The sequence below is a fragment of the Dasypus novemcinctus genome, chromosome 17, assembly GCF_030445035.2.
Source record: "Dasypus novemcinctus isolate mDasNov1 chromosome 17, mDasNov1.1.hap2, whole genome shotgun sequence".
In the NCBI taxonomy this organism is placed as follows: Eukaryota; Metazoa; Chordata; class Mammalia; order Cingulata; family Dasypodidae; genus Dasypus; species Dasypus novemcinctus.
Genome location: NC_080689.1, coordinates 51,717,451 through 51,734,081, shown reverse-complemented (window position 1 = coordinate 51,734,081; position 16,631 = coordinate 51,717,451). Strand labels below are relative to the sequence as shown.

The 16,631-nt window shown below is 40.8% G+C and overlaps 1 protein-coding gene across 1 annotated transcript in view; it reads right to left on the bottom strand.

Moving 5' to 3' along the window:
- The window catches only part of EHBP1 (EH domain binding protein 1), a 524,220-nt gene that overhangs the window by 504,381 nt on the left and 3,208 nt on the right, over window positions 1-16,631 (bottom strand). The window lies entirely within an intron of this gene.

Sequence of the window (16,631 nt, the reverse complement as noted above, 5' to 3'; positions counted from 1 at the left end):
TGGATCTTCTTGTGCCAAGTGTCTTGGATTAAAGATCATCCAGACCTCAGAAATGCTTATGGTTCTTAGAGATGCTTCATCCACATCCATGGTGGGCCCGAAGCATCTGTTCATAAAAGGGCCAACTCAGGACTTCTAGTTGCCTGGATTTATAAGTTGTAGTAGTTTCCCAGCCATCCATGATGTCACCGTCCTGCTTGAAGCTCTGTTCTAGGGAAGTGGACATCTGTTGTTGTTGTTTTCTGTCCAACATTTGTTCCTCTTCCTTTCTTAGTTTTCCCATTTTCTGTCCATGTGGTTTAGGTACTGATCGAGTCTTATCCATCTCTAGGCCTCCACCAATAGTTAAAGGAAATGCACATGACCCAAGCAAGTCAATGAAACCCAATTCTGGGTCTTCTGCTGGGACTGCTGGGAAAGAAGTGCTACCTCTTTATATTGGACTTGGAATTGGGAGACTTGGAACTGGAGTTTCTGGGGGCCACCAGGAGAAGGGAAGCCCCTGAGAATGATGCCAAACAGAGAGATACAGAAAGATCAAGGGTAGGGGGGGTGTTGTCTTGACATCATCTGAGTCCTTAGGTCCAGCCAAGCCTGAATTTTTCAATTATATTATATTAGTTAGCCAAAGGGGTGCTGATGCAAAGCACCAGAAATCTGTTGGCATTTATAAAGGGCATTTATTTGGCACAGAAGCTCATAGTTACCAGGCCATAAAGCATAATTTACTTCCCTCACCAAAGTCTGTTGCCTTGTATTGGAGCAAGATGGCTGCCAATGTCTGCAAGGGTTCAGGCTTCCTCTTACTCTTAAGGCTCTGTGGTCCCAGCTTCTTCCAATATCAGCTGCAGGCTGGGATAAATCTTGTCTCTCTCCCCGGGCTAGTTTCTCTCCTGGCTCAGCTGCTCTGCTCTCTCCATAACATCAGTTGTAGACCCTCAGGCTCTGTCTCTTGCTGGGGCCTCTGCTGGGTCTGTGGAGCTGTTTCTATTCCTTGGTGTTCTTCTCCCATTTGCTTACTTCCTGTGGCTCCAGCTCCAAAACTCCAGCATCAAAACTCCAACTAACTTCCCTGCCGTGTAGTTTTCTCTGTGAGAAAACTCAATGCCCTAATGATGTGGCCCAATCAAAGACTTAATCATAATTTAATCAAGCAAAAGTGAAACCTCTGAATCCAATACAACCTAATATGTCCAGAGGAACAGACCATTTTATAAACATAATCCAGTATTTATTTTTGGAATTCATAAACAATATCAAACTGCTACATAAGTGAACCAATAAATTCCCTTTGCTTAAGCCAGTTTGAGATGGGTTTACTGGCATTTGTAACTGAAAGCATCTTAACATACCATGGGTTCTTTTAGTCTTCTTTCTGTCTACTTTTCGCTCAGTGGATAATTGCAATTTTTGTTCTTGTGTGTTTAATTTATTTGTTTAGCTCCCTTATAATGGTGTTGGGGTGCTTTACTTCAGTGTCAATGAATAAGGTATTGTGCTATTGCTGCTCTTGTTCTTCCACTCGGATAAATTATAGTTAGTGGTGAAATAGTTACCAAAAATACAACAATGTTTTATTCTAGAATCAGGGAGTATAGTTGCCCAGAAGGTCAGAGAACATCATAACTCATGACAGGCCTATGCCCTAGTTAAGAGCTTGACACCATGCTGGTACCATCTGTCAGTCAGATTCCTAAATGTCAGGATGGCCTTCTTGATTTATTTCTAGACTGTCAATCAATTTATCATATGCTGTATGCAAAATAGAATCCAATGACATCTCACTCCAGGTTGAGTATAAAATTTTCTTGTGCAAGCTAATATATGACTTTGGTTTTGTAGTTGCTATAAAAAATCATTCACAGAGAGAGGGGGCAAGATGGCGGCTGAGTGAACATCCCTGTTAGAGTCTTCTGCAGGGAATCGGCTGGGCGGCGTTGGAGACTCTTTGGGACCGGATTGTTTCGGGATTTTTGCTGGTCTGGAGGTGTCTGGACATCGATTTGGAGGGAAGGTAACAGAGAGGATTCGTCTGTGAAATATACACGGAGATCCCAGCTACCTGTAGAGGATTCCCTTCTTGGGTAGGCGGAGACGAGGCATCTAGCCCCGCTCGGTGGGGCTGAGCCAGGCCGGGCCGCAGCGGCGGACGCCGGAGCCGGGCCGCGCTGCGCCGGCGGTGAGTGGGGCCGGGCGGGGCCGAGCCAGGCCGAGCCGGGCCGCGGTAGCGTTTGGAGCCGGGCGGGGCCGGTGCAGGCCCCGGCTGCGGGCCGCGGTAGCGCTTGGAGCCGGGCGGGGCCGGTGCAGGCCCCGGCTGCGGGCCGCGGTAGCGCTTGGAGCCGGGCGGGGCCGGTGCAGGCCCCGGCTGCGGGCCGCGGTAGCGCTTGGAGCCGGGCGGGGCCGGTGCAGGCCCCGGCTGCGGGCCGCGGTAGCGCTTGGAGCCGGGCGGGGCCGGTGCAGGCCCCGGCTGCGGGCCGCGGTAGCGTTTGGAGCCGGGCGGGCCCGGGTCAGGCCGCGGCGGGTACGGAGCCGGGCAGGGCCGGTCCAGGCCGCGGTGGCGGGAGGTGGACGCCGGAGCCGGCTGGGCCGCTGTAGCGAGCGGAGCTGGGCGGAGCCAGGCCAGGCCAAGGCGGCGGGCGGAGCCGGGCCTGCGGAGGGGTTTCTGTTTTTTTTGTTTGTTTGTTTGTTTGTTTGTTTTTTGTTTTTGTTTTTTTTTAATTTTACTTAATTTTTTTTTTTTTTTTTTTTTTTGAGCATCTGCAGTACTGGGGAGTTCGTGGGCCCTGGGCGGCCTATTGGGGGTTTGTGGGAAGGGAGGTGCTTGCAGACCCATTTGGGCAGACAGACGGGGGGGTTTTAGGGCAAAGCGGGGGGAAGTTGTTGTTTTAGATAGTGTTGCAATTGTGACACGTGTGTACCTGTATCTCTCTTCTCCCTATCCGTTCCCCACCGTTTGCCCATCCTCTTTTTCTTTCTTCCTTTCTTCTTGCCTTTCTTTTTTCTTTATTATAATTAGTTTGTTTTTTGTTTTTTTTTTTGGTTTTCTCTTTCCCTCTTGTCCCTCATCTTCCACTTATTTTTACTTTAATTCAAGTATACAATAGGTGCTACAGGGAACACCTCACATTTGCTGGGTTTTCCCATCCTCCACTGCCTCATTTCTGTGTGAACTGATTTAGGCTACCTACACTATCCCCCTTCCCCTGCATCTTGATATCCACTATCATCTACTGTCTCTCCTATATTCCACCCCCCACCTCCCGTTCTTTGATCCACAAAGTGTCTAACTCTTAATTTCTAATACCTTTGTTCTGTTTTCTGTCTATTATCCACTCTTGAAACTATTACCTTTCTTTTCTTTTTCCCTCTCTCATGAAAACAATAGCTGTGTAGTTCATACCATATTCCTCCCAAATTCAGTCATCAACTTCATAAAAGGTACTCTACCTACAGCTATAACTCTATACAATCTACATGAATCTAACCTCCATCCTTCCAGATCTCATATTCCTGCTTTATTAACATACATCACCAATACAACTTTACACTTTTCCCTTGCTTACACAATTGCCTTTCCCCAACACTAATACTTTCCTCTAAAGTGAACTTAACCAACAACAAGTAACTAGAATAAGAAGAAAAAAGTGACAAAGAGAAGATATAACACCTGTGCAAAAATAACAACTAATTAACCTCCAAGAGCAGACAAAGAAGCTAAGGAACTGATTAAATTCGTCAAAATAAAGAGATGACCAGAAAGCAACAAAAATCTACGAACCAAACCAATAATCAGGAAAACATGGCTGAATCCAATCAACAAACCAATAATCACGAAGGGGAGCAAAACTTGGCACAAGCAATGAAAGATCTCAGAACATTTATCACCGACAAATTTGATGCAGTAATGAAAGAGGTTAACAACATGAAGACATCACTTGGAGGGGAAATTGCAGACATACGCAAAAACATAACAGATATGATGGGAATGAACACCACAGTTCAAGAAATCAAAAATACACTTGCAGCAAATATCAGCAGACTAGAAGAGACAGAGCAGAGAATTAGTGATGTGGAAGACAGTACATCAGAAATCAAACAGATAGTAGAAGGGGTCAATAAGAAGATAGAAAAAATCCAATTAGGATTTAGGGACCTGAATGACAATGCAAAACGCTCAAACATACGTATTATAGGCATTCCAGAAGGTGAAGAGAAGGGAAAGGGGTCAGAAAGAGTGTTGCAGGAAATAATGGCTGAAAACTTCCCAAATCTACTGAAAGAGACAGATGTACATATCCAAGAAACACAGCGCACTCCACAAGTCATAAACCCCAACAGGCCCACCCCAAGACATATACTTGTCAAATTATCCAATGCTCAAGACAAAGAGAAAATCCTAAAAGCAGCAAGAGAAAAGAAAACCATCACATACAAGGGAAGCTCAATTAGATTAAGTGCTGATTTCTCTTCTGAAACCATGGAGGCAAGAAGACAGTGGTATGATATAGTCAAGGTACTAAAGGAAAAAAATTTCCAACCAAGAATACTCTATCCAGCTAAACTAGCATTCAAACATGATGGAGAGTTCAAAATATTCGCAGACAAACAGAAACTGAAAGAGTATACCAACAAGAAACCTCCCCTTCAAGAAATTCTAAAGGGAGTTCTGCAGGAAGAAAGGAAAAAACAGGAAAGGCAAAGTTGGAGGAGAGTATAAGACCAACAACAACAACAAAAAAGACAAAAAAAAATATACAAACAAAATATGACAAACACAAATCCAATCAAAATATGGCTAACACAAATAATTCCTTGATAGTAATAACACTGAATGTCAATGGATTAAACTCACCTATCAAAAGATTCAGACTGGGACACTGGATAAGGAAATATGACCCATCCATATGCTGTCTACAAGAGACACATCTTAGACCCAGAGACGCATGGAGATTGAAAGTGAAAGGCTGGAAAACAATCATACAAGCTAACAATAACCAAAAAAAGGCAGGAGTAGCTATATTAATATCAGACAAAATAGACTTTAAATGTGAAACAATTGTGAGAGACAAAGAAGGATACTACATTTTAGTCAAAGGGAAAATCTGTCAAGAAGATCAAACAATCATAAATATCTATGCCCCTAACAAGGGTGCCTCTAAATACGTCAGGCAAACGCTGGAAAAACTAAGTGAAAGAATAGATACATCTACAATTATAGTGGGGGATTTTAATACACCACTATCAACTCTGGACAGAACATCTCAAAAGAGAATCACCAAAGAAACAAAACATCTGAATAGTATATTAGAGGAGCTCGATCTAATAGACATATATAGATCGCTACACCCAAACACAGCAGGATATACATTTTTCTCAAGCGCACATGGATCATTCTCCAAGATAGATCATATGCTAGGCCACAAAGAAAGGCTGAACGAATTCAGAAAGATTGAAATCATACAAAACATTATCTCTGACCACAGTGGAGTCAAGCTGGAGATTTGCAAGGGAAAGAAGCCCAGATTTCACACCACAATTTGGAAATTAAACAACACACTCTTAGAAAAACAGTGGGTCAAAGAGGAAAACTCAAAAGAAATCAATGACTACCTTGAAACAAATGATAATGATAACACAACATACCAAAATTTATGGGATGCAGCAAAAGCAGTACTGAGAGGGAAGTTTATAGCCATAAATTCATATATCAAAAAAGAAGAAAGAGCAAAAATTGAAGAACTAACTGCACATTTGAAGGAATTAGAAAAACAACAACAAAGTAACCCAACAGGAAGAAGAAGGAAGGAAATAACAAAGATAAGAGCAGAACTAAATGAAATAGAAAATAAGAAAGCACTTGAACAGATAAACAAGACCAAGAGCTGGTTTTTTGAGAAGATTAACAAAATTGACAAACCTTTAGCAACACTAACAAAGAAAAAAAGAGAGAAGATGCAAATACACAAAATAAGAAATGAGAAAGGCGATATCACCACTGACCCCACAGAAATAAAGACTATCATAAGAGGATATTTTGAAAAACTATATTCCAACAAAAATGACAATCTAGAGGAAATGGACAAATTCCTAGAAACACATAAACAGCCCATATTGACAAAAGAAGAAATTGATGATCTTAACAAACCAATCACAAGCAGAGAGATAGAATCAGTTATTAAAAATCTCCCAACTAAGAAGAGCCCAGGGCCAGATGGCTTCACAGGTGAATTCTATAAAACATTCCGGAAAGAACTGACACCAATCCTGCTGAAACTATTCCAAACCATCGAAACAGAAAGAACATTACCCAACTCCTTCTATAATGCCAACATTACCCTAGTACCAAAGCCAAACAAAGACATCACAAGAAAGGAAAATTACACACCAATTTCTCTAATGAACCTAGACGCAAAAATACTTAACAAAATACTTGCTAATCGTATTCAACAACACATTAAATGAATTATACACCACGACCAAGTGGGATTCATCCCAGGTATGCAAGGATGGTTCAACATAAGAAAATCAATCAACGTAATACACCATATAAACAGATTGAAGGAAAAAATCACATGATTATATCTATTGATGCAGAAAAAGCATTTGACAAAATACAGCACCCTTTCTTGATAAAAACACTCCAAATGATTGGAATACAAGGACATTTTTTGAACATGATAAAGAGTATATATGAAAAACCTAAAGCCAATATTGTTTACAATGGAGAAATCCTAGACTCCTTCCCTCTAAACTCAGGAACAAGACAAGGATGCCCACTGTCGCCGCTCCTATTTAACATTGTCTTAGAAGTACTTGCTCGAGCACTGAGGCAAGAACCAGAAATAAAAGGCATTCAAATTGGAAAGGAAGAAGTCAAAATTTCATTATTTGCAGATGACATGATCCTATACATAGAAAACCCTGAGAGATCTACAACGAAGATTCTAGAACTCATAAATGAGTTTAGTAAAGTCGCAGGTTATAAGATCAATGCGCAAAAATCAGTAGCATTTCTGTACACCAATAATGAGCAAGATCAGGAGGAAATCAAGAAACAAATACCATTCACAATAGTAAATAAAAAAATCAAATACTTAGGAATAAATTTAACTAAAGAGGTAAAGAACTTATACACTGAGAACTATACAAGATTGTTCAAGGAAATCAAAGAAGACCTAAATAAATGGAAGACTATTCCTTGTTCATGGATAGGAAGACTGAACATTATTAAGATGTCTATCCTACCAAAATTGATCTACACATTCAATGCAATCCCAATAAAAATCAATGCAGCCTTCTTTAAGGAACTAGAAAAACTAACTATGAAATTTATTTGGAAAGGAAAGAGACCCCGAATAGCCAAAGACATACTGAAAAAGAAAAACGAAATTGGAGGAATCACACTACCTGACTTCAAAACATACTATAAAGCTACGGTGGTGAAAACAGCATGGTATTGGCATAAGGAGAGACATATAGACCAATGGAATCGAATTGAAAGCTCTGATATAGAACCTCACATATACAACCACATAATATTCGATAAAGCCACCAAACCCTCTCAACTGGGAGAGAGTGGCCTATTCAACAAATGGTGTCTGGAGAACTGGATAGCCATATGTAGAAGAATGAAAGAGGATTACCATCTCACACCTTATACAAAGATCAACTCAAGATGGATCAAAGACCTAAATATAAGAGCCAAGACCATAAAAACCTTAGAAAGCAGTGTAGGGAAACATCTACAAGACCTTGTAATAGGTAATGGATTTATGAATATCTCACCAAAAGCACGAGCAGCAAAAGAACTAATAGATAAATGGGACTTCCTCAAAATTAAAGCCTTCTGCACCTCAAAGGAGTTTGTCAAGAAAGTAAAAAGGGAGCCCACACAGTGGGAGAAAATATTTGGCAATCATATATCTGATAAGAAACTTATAACTTGCATATATAAAGAACTCCTACATCTTGAAAATAAAAAGATAAACAATCCATTTAAAAAATGGGAAAAAGACTTAAACAGACACTTTTCCGAAGAAGAAATACAAATGGCAAGAAAGCACATGAAAAAATGTTCCAAATCTCTAGCTATCAGGGAAATGCAAATCAAAACCACAATGAGATACCATCTTACACCCATAAGATTGGCAGCTATGAAAAAAACAGAAGAATACAAGTGCTGGAGAGGATGTGAAGGAAGGGGAACACTCATCCACTGCTGGTGGGAATGCAGAAGGATCCAACCATTCTGGAGAACAGTATGGCGGTTTCTCAAAAAACTAGCCATAGATTTGCCATATGACCCAGCAATACCACTGCTGGGAATATACCCAGCAGAACTGAAAACAAGAACACAAACCAATATATGTACACCAATGTTCATAGCAGCATTGTTCACTATTGCCAAAAGTTGGAATCAACCCAAATGCCCATCAACAGACGAGTGGATCAATAAAATGTGGTATATACACACAATGGAATACTACTCGGCTGTAAGAACAAACACACTACAAACACATGTGATAACATGGATGAATCTTGAGAACCTTATGTTGAGTGAAGCAACCCAGACATTGAAGGACAAATACTACATGACCTCAATGATATGAAATAAACAAGCTGCCCTAGATAGCAAGAGACTGAACAATAGGCTTGCAGGAAATCGGAGGGTGGAGGAAGGATATGAGCCGATGTCTGCAGGGGTGGAATTTAAGACGAGATGGTGGTAAGTATGAACACAAAGAAGAGATAAAAGGGGGGCAAGGGGTTGCCTTTGGTTGGGGCTTTGCGGGTTTGAGGGTGGCTGGGGAGGGACGGGTGGGTAACGTTGCCCAAAAGTGGGGGGAGGGAGGGGTAGCATACGAACCAGGAGAGGGTCAGGTGTTGGTGGAGAGTAAAATGCCGAGAAAATCATATCAAAATATAATAAAGAGGGTTACCTGTTTAGAATGCTCGGAGGGGAGGGTCTGATGCAGGACGGGCTCCTGGGGAATGTCTAAATGCTCATTCTGCCAGAGTGGGTGACACCATGGGGTAGAAACCCAAGTAGTGAGAGTGGGGGTGGACCCACATCCTGGGGAGGACTAATGCCATCCAATAGAGGGAACTGTATCCCTCGAGAGAAAGGGTGGCTCCCAGGGCATTGGGGCAGTTGAGCAAGTTAGGCCCTGAACACTATTCCATCTATCTCTGGAAGTGGCTCCTCAGGAAACGGAGGTTGGCTATCACTGAGGGCACCAAGGTGGAAGGGAAAATGGACGTTAAATGTGTGGAACCAAAGTAAATGGGGGGTAAGAGAGGAGTTTCTTGAGAGTACACAAGGATGGATATAAAACATGTAATATTACACCATAACATATAGGAGATGACAGACTGATAATGTAAACCATAATGTAAAACATAGGATAACTAAAAATGTAAAGAACTGTGTATCCTAAAGTATGCACCATAATGTAAACACAGATGTCACCTTGTTAGAAAGCTAATGTCTCAGACTCTGTACATCACTTTAAGTAAATATGATATGAATAGGGCGTAAGAGTATCACTGTGGAAGGGAAAAGGTTTTCTGGTGGATGTGTGGGAGTGCTGTATATTATATATATACATTGCTGTGGTCTAGGACTCCTGTGAAGAAAAGCTGAATAATTAGGGGGGGGGGGGGGGGGGGAAAAAAAGAAAAAAATAGGATGTGGAATTTTTTCAAGTCAACATTCTTTATCTAATTTCTTTATCTAACTTTATCTAAGTTCTTTATCTATCCTTTAAACTCATCGCTATATGCCATTCCCTAGTAAGGGACCATGACATTATATTGGGCTTCAAATTTCGGGGAGTTCTGGATCACAGAGTGTTTCAACAATGGCAATGGAGGGATACTGGTATGGGATACCAATGACAGGTGATATATGACTGACAGGGAGCTGTACAGAACATATGTCCAGGGTGCATGGTAATGTTTGGATATACTCATAGTGGCAACAATTAAAAACCACAGTAGGGGGGGTACTGGGTTCCTGGCCAGTGGTGCTCTGTCGTGGTCCCTAGGGGAGCAGCGACAGTCTCCCAGGTACAGTGGTGGGGACCGGGAGGGAGTGAGGGTTCAACAGTGAGCCCCTGATACTAATGACTATGCTTGTGAGCTGATAAACCCAAAATAATAACAAGGCCTAGAGCAACTTTGTGCCTGGGAATTTCCTTCTGTCAGCCTTCATGTTACTCAAATGTGGCCAGTCTCGAAGCCAAACTCAGCATGTAAATGCAATGCCTTCCCCCCAGCGTGGGACATGACACCCGGGGATGAGCCTCCCTGGCAACGAGGGACCACTATCAACTACCAACTGATGATGCAACTGGAAAATGACCTTATACGGAAGGTTCAATGCGGATCAGCAGAATATCCATGTCTACATAAAATACCATGACTTTAAAATGCTGTTTGACCTAAAGTAAGGGGGAAATGGAAAGGAGAAATGAGTTTATATGGCTACGAGTTTCTAAAAAAGAGTCTGGAGGCTGGCAGAAGGTTTGCCCTCATGCACAACTGAGCAGAGTCAGAGAGACAGATAAAGCAGATACAACCCCCAGATATTGGTTCCTTTGAGGGCTAAAGAGACCCATGGGAGTTATGGTCATGGCCGATGGGGTTAACTACCAGGGCAGATGGCCCCTCTTTGGAAATGGTGTTTATGTGTGATGAATCTGGACTCAGATGGGATCTCCCTTCATAAGACTTTCATGCTAATGTGCTGGAGGTGCAGTTAATGTTGGGGTTTAAGATATATTTAGGGGATTTGAATCTCTGGACTGACAATGTGATAGCCAGATCCTGAGCCTCAACAGACTCCAGCACCTACAATCTGATTTATTGGACTTACCACACTCAGCTAAGATGGAGGTGAAGAAGGACAACCACCACACCATGGAGCCTAGAGTGATTACAACTGAAAATGGGAGGATTGCATCCAGCATCCAGGTGGAATCTGAGCCTCCTCTTGACATAAAGGTGCAATGGACACAACCAATCCAGTGTCCACATAGAAGAGGTGGCATTGGATTGGGAAAAGTGGACATAATGGACAAAGGGTATGGGGAAAGGCAGGAAGAGATGAGAGGTGGAGGCGTCTTCGGGACATGGAGCTGCCCTGGATGGTGCTTCAGAGGTAATCACCGGACATTGTAAATCCTCACAGGGCCTACATGATGGAATAGAGGAGAGTATGGGCCATGATGTGAACCAATGTATATGAGGTGCAGAGGTGCCCAAAGATGTACTTACCAAATCCAATGGATGTGTCATGATGATGGGAACGAGTGTTGTTGGGGGGGGGGAGAGGGGGGGTGGGGGGGTGGGGTTGAATGGGACCTCACATATATATTTTTAATGTAATATTATTACAAAGTCAATAAAAAATAAAAAAATTAAAAAAAAAAAATCATTCACAGATGGTTACAATGAACAAAAAAATAGAGTGGAAATAAGGCTATTAATCCAAAGGCACTAAGAAAACTCCTTTGTAGCAATTCCCAAGCAAGAGAGAAGAGAATGACAATAATCTAGACACCTAGACAGCATCCCATCCCTGCTGTCAGTAAAGAGCACACGCTTTTTTTATGACATATCCTACCAAAGAATTAAAATACCTTAGAATTGGAGGGACCTCTGCTGTCATAGAGCTTGTTTTCACTCAGATTGCAGATATGTCCGCCACATCCCTCCTAAATGGCAATCCAACTTCCTTCTGAATATCAAAATATCTCCAGGGATTGAGTATCTACTTTCCATAAATAAGTATTCCCTTATGCTGAGCCATAGCCTCCCTTCCTATAAATCTCAAGCATTAGAATTTTACTTAAGGGAACTTAGAGATCATTATATTCAACAACTTCATTTTAGGCCCAATGCTCTACTTACCAGTAACAATAGTAAATCTAACCATTCCCTGTATAATGACCCTTTCAATACTTTATGACAGCATTTGTGTTCTTCCCATCTCATTTTTTTCTCTGGGATAAATATGCGCAGGTACTTCACCCCTTCCTTATCCTACCCAGGTTCTTTGAGATGCTACCCTAATTCACTGTCCTCTAATTCCTCCTTAGTATATGACATAGTCTCCCTTTTTATCCCACGACCCTTCATGCAGAAGCTAGGTATTTCCTTCTGGGTACAAAACTAAAGGAAAAAAGCCCATTTTCTTTTTCTTTTTTTCAGTATTTTATGCTCATAATAGTTCTAGTCTCCCAAGAACAACAGGGTTGGTCAAAGTTTCTGGCAAAGCCAGTTTCTACAAATAAATTTGTCAGGCTTCATATCATCAAGCCTGTCAACAGCACATAATGTACTGTTAGAAGGCAATTCAGCAGTTACTTAGACCACTGCTTCATTTCAGTGATGCTATCGTATGTGTCTTCAATTTCTAAAAATACTTTATAAAATAGTTTCATACATATTATCTTATTGAAATTCTCAACCATCCTGGGAAGAAAGCAGGGCCATCTGTTATTTTCTCCCCTTTGAAGATGAGGCTCAATGACTCCCGAACTTTGAAACTAGTTAGTAGTAGAGGTAGTACTCAAGTCCCATGTCTCCTGACTTTCAGACTACTGTATTGTTTTCACTATGGCACTGTGCTTTGCCACTAAATAGCCTCACATCCCCCTAGGCAACCATACTGCATGAGCAGTTCTCAGACAGGATACAGGTTTAAGACCTGCTACCTTTTTGCTTTTACCAGGTGGCCCATACCTGGAATAATCCAGATCTGACTACCAGAGTCCAGTGCTCTCTCACTAGACTCCAAGGCTTCACTCCTGCTCCCTTATGTTTTAAGCAAATCCAGTTCTGAAATTAGCAAACACACTGGCAATGTTGGAAGCACTAATTTTTCAAGTGCCTGCCTCTCTTCCTCCTGGCCCCCACACCTCACAATCCATTGTTGGGAATCAGGCATGCAGTTTGTCAAGTATTGCAAGAAAAGGAAAAAAATAGTTTTAAGTCCTAAACTAAGAGAGAATAATGATGGAGAAGGAAAATGACTCTTACACTGAGGGACTCTCCATGTACAATCTGGGCTTTACCCCACTTCCTTCCCCTTTGCCCTAGTGTAATTTGCTTATCTTCACATTCAATAACTTGAGGAAAAAGTAGGTGTGGAGCAGTGTCTAGGACATGGGTGAAGCCAAGGAACACTGAGGAATACAACTTTTCTTTTCCATTTCATGATCTCTCCCTAACTGAGGGAAAGAGTTCAAAAAGAAGACACAGGGCTGGAGGATGTTTTCCTTTTAGAATCTTCCTCCTTGGTGGATTGAAAATACAAATCCCTCACTTGCATATCAGCATTTGGGAAGAAAGATTTCCTCAACTCCTTTTACTTAAATTTGAATCAGGGTAGTGGAAGAGGATGTTTTGGGGGGATTAATATGACACTCAGTGTGCTCTGGACATGCTCAGGTGGTGCGTGACTTGACCTCTTGCCTTGCATCTGCCAAACTGAAAATATAGCTCAGGACTCAGCTTAGCTGTGGGTGGTTTTAACTCTAGGCCTCTAGGCAGTGTTGGTACAATATATTTTGCTGGTGATGTTTGGGGTTTAGCCCTGATATCAAGTTGTACATAATTCAATAATCCAAATCCTTGTATATATAAATGACTAACACCATTTTATATTAAAAAAAATTTTGCAGTATGATTTCAGATTTATACCAAGAAAAATTTTCTTAAGTCTTTTTATTGACTGTTGAAATTTTAAAATATATCTTTTTCAATATTAAAGGGGCATATGTTATACTAAGATCCCTGGTTCAGATACTATCTACCTAATAGGACCTCAGGATAAGATACTGGAAAGTTAGGAGAACCAATCATGGGGGGAAATACATCATGTAGATAGAAAACAAAAATAATCTAAGGGGAAAATGTGGATACTAGAGTAATTAAATTGGTTAATCAAGGAATGATAAAGGCATGAAATTTATAAGGTACATGTATCAGTGATATAAAATTTTGGGAGGATAAGGAAAAACCTCTTGTCTTGGCTTTCAGGAGAAGTTATGGTATTGTCTAGCTCTTCATGCTTAGATGGGTTATAAAAACAGCAGAATCGGGAAATGGACTTGGCCCAGTGGTTAGGGCATCCGTCTACCACATGGGAGGTCCACGGTTCAAACCCCGGGCCTCCTTGACCTGTGTGGAGCTGGCCCATGCGCAGTGCTGATGTCGCACCACGCAGCGGTATCCCCCGCGTAGGGGAGCCCCACGCGCAAGGAGTGCGCCCCTAAGGAGAGCCGCCCAGCGTGAAAGTAAGTGCAGCCTGCCCAGGAATGGTGCCGCCCACACTTCCTGTGCCGTGCAGGTGACGACAACAGAAGTGGACAAAGAAACAAGACGCAGCAAATAGACACAGAGTACAGACAACCGGGAGGGGGGGGATTAAATAAATAAATAAATCTTTAAAAAAAAAACAAACAACAGCAGAATCTGCCAAGAGGTTTCTGGATTCCTGAAGTGACTGAGAAGTGTGATACTGATGTCATTGTTACTTTTCTAATATTTGAGGATCCATTAAACTGGTTTGAATTTTTGTGAGAGGTCAAATAAAAAAGGGATATCATTTGTATTGGCTTTGGTTTAGAAGATGGGGCTTGGAGTCCAGGCTGTACCTTCCTAACTGAGTTACCTCTAAGACTCAGTGTTCTCTGTATTCAAATGAGTCTAATAATGAGTATGTTGGAACTCACACACACTAATGCATATGAATACACTTTATGAACTCTAAAGTACTAATTACTATTTTTATCATTCTTCAATGCTAGTCTCAGGTTACAAAACAAAAGGGGAAAAATGCAACATACCCTACTCTGTCCTGGGGGGGAAAATGGGAGTGAAAATGCTTTTATTGTGTTTCCTCCCTCTTCATTTAAATCTTTGAAATGCTTTGCCTGTCAATTATTATGGCTTTGTCCTTTGAAGTCTTCTATACTTGATGTCCTTAGGCCCTTAAGATCATATTATGAACTGAGAAAAGTGATGGCTATTATAGACTTGCCCACCTTTAACTTAAAGGAGCAAGTTACAGATCCTGGCCATAGCTCTTGGGAATTTAAATTCCACTCTCTACAGGTGGGAGACCATGTTTTTTTGTTTTTGTTGGGGGGGGATTTTTGTCAGTTTTTTTAAAGCATTTTGAAGTAATGTGGTTTCTGCCAGCTCTTTCAACGAGCTTCCAGCTGCTTGGGCCTGTGTGTCTTGATAACCACTAGAAAACAAACATGACGGATCCCATGTGGGAATTTCCCAACTGCACAGTCCCATAGGATCATGGCTGGTGTGTCAGAGACATGGGTTAACCCAAAGCTTCATTCACATCAAATAAAGTCATTCAGAGTAAATCAAATATAGGTAACCATTGACACTACTATTGGCCACTTTTGAAATGTTTGAATTCTGGAAGGAATATGGCAACTGAGTCGGCAAAATGTATGAAGTATAAATAGCACAATGTCAGTTCTTCTCTCTCAGTAGTTACTAGGCAAGAAACCAATATGAATAACTTTTAGGAACCAAACTAAATATTATTTTACATCTGTGTCTGCAATGATATCTTACCATTTGCTAAGGTTTACTTGAAGGCAATCATCATTTTATATATATATAGTGATTAATCATGGTGTAAAGCTTATAATAAAATAATAAAATATAATAAAGTATAAATTATACTCCAGGAAAGATTTATAACTGTGCTTTTTTTTTGAATAAAAACTTTTTGAAGTATGTCATACATACAAGAACATACAAAAACAATAAGTGTACAGCAAAATTTGTGAATTTACAAAACAAACATGTATGTCATCATACAAGACTCCCACACATCTCTCCACCACCAACACCTTGCATTGTTGTGAAACATTTGTTACAAACTATGAAAGAGCATCATCAAAATATTACTACTATCTATAGCCTATATCTTACATTTGGTGTATTTTTCATCCAACCCACCCTATTATTAATACCCTATATTAGTATTATACATTTGATATCGTTCAGGAGAAAACATTCTCTATTTGTTTTATTAACCACAGGACATCATACACCACTGGATTCCATGTTATACAGTTGCATTCTTTGTATCATCCATTCAAAGTGTACACTCAGTGGCTCTCATTTTCATCACATAGTTGTGCTGTCATCACCTCAAGCAATTTTAGAACTTTTTCATTACCACAAAAAGGAAAAATCCCATACCCCCTTATATCCTATTATTATCCCTTAGTATTGAAATAATATCTTCTTGTCATTGCTGCAAATATTACAGTATACCTGTTAACCATCAGACATGTTGCATTAGTTGTAATTTTCCTGTGTATCACCATATTCTTAGCACTTTGTTATAGAAGAACATTTTATTTTATACTATTAACCATGATCTTCATCTACCACTGAAACCACTATGTTATGTTCCGTGGATTATTCTCTAGTTTCCTTTCAATTGACATTTATGTCCACAGACACACATTTATAACTCAATGTTTGTTATTCTCACTATAATATATTCCTAGCAACTCTGTTCATTTCCACACTTTTATAATTAACCTTATTAATAATGCTATGTATGCATCAGCTCCCATTCT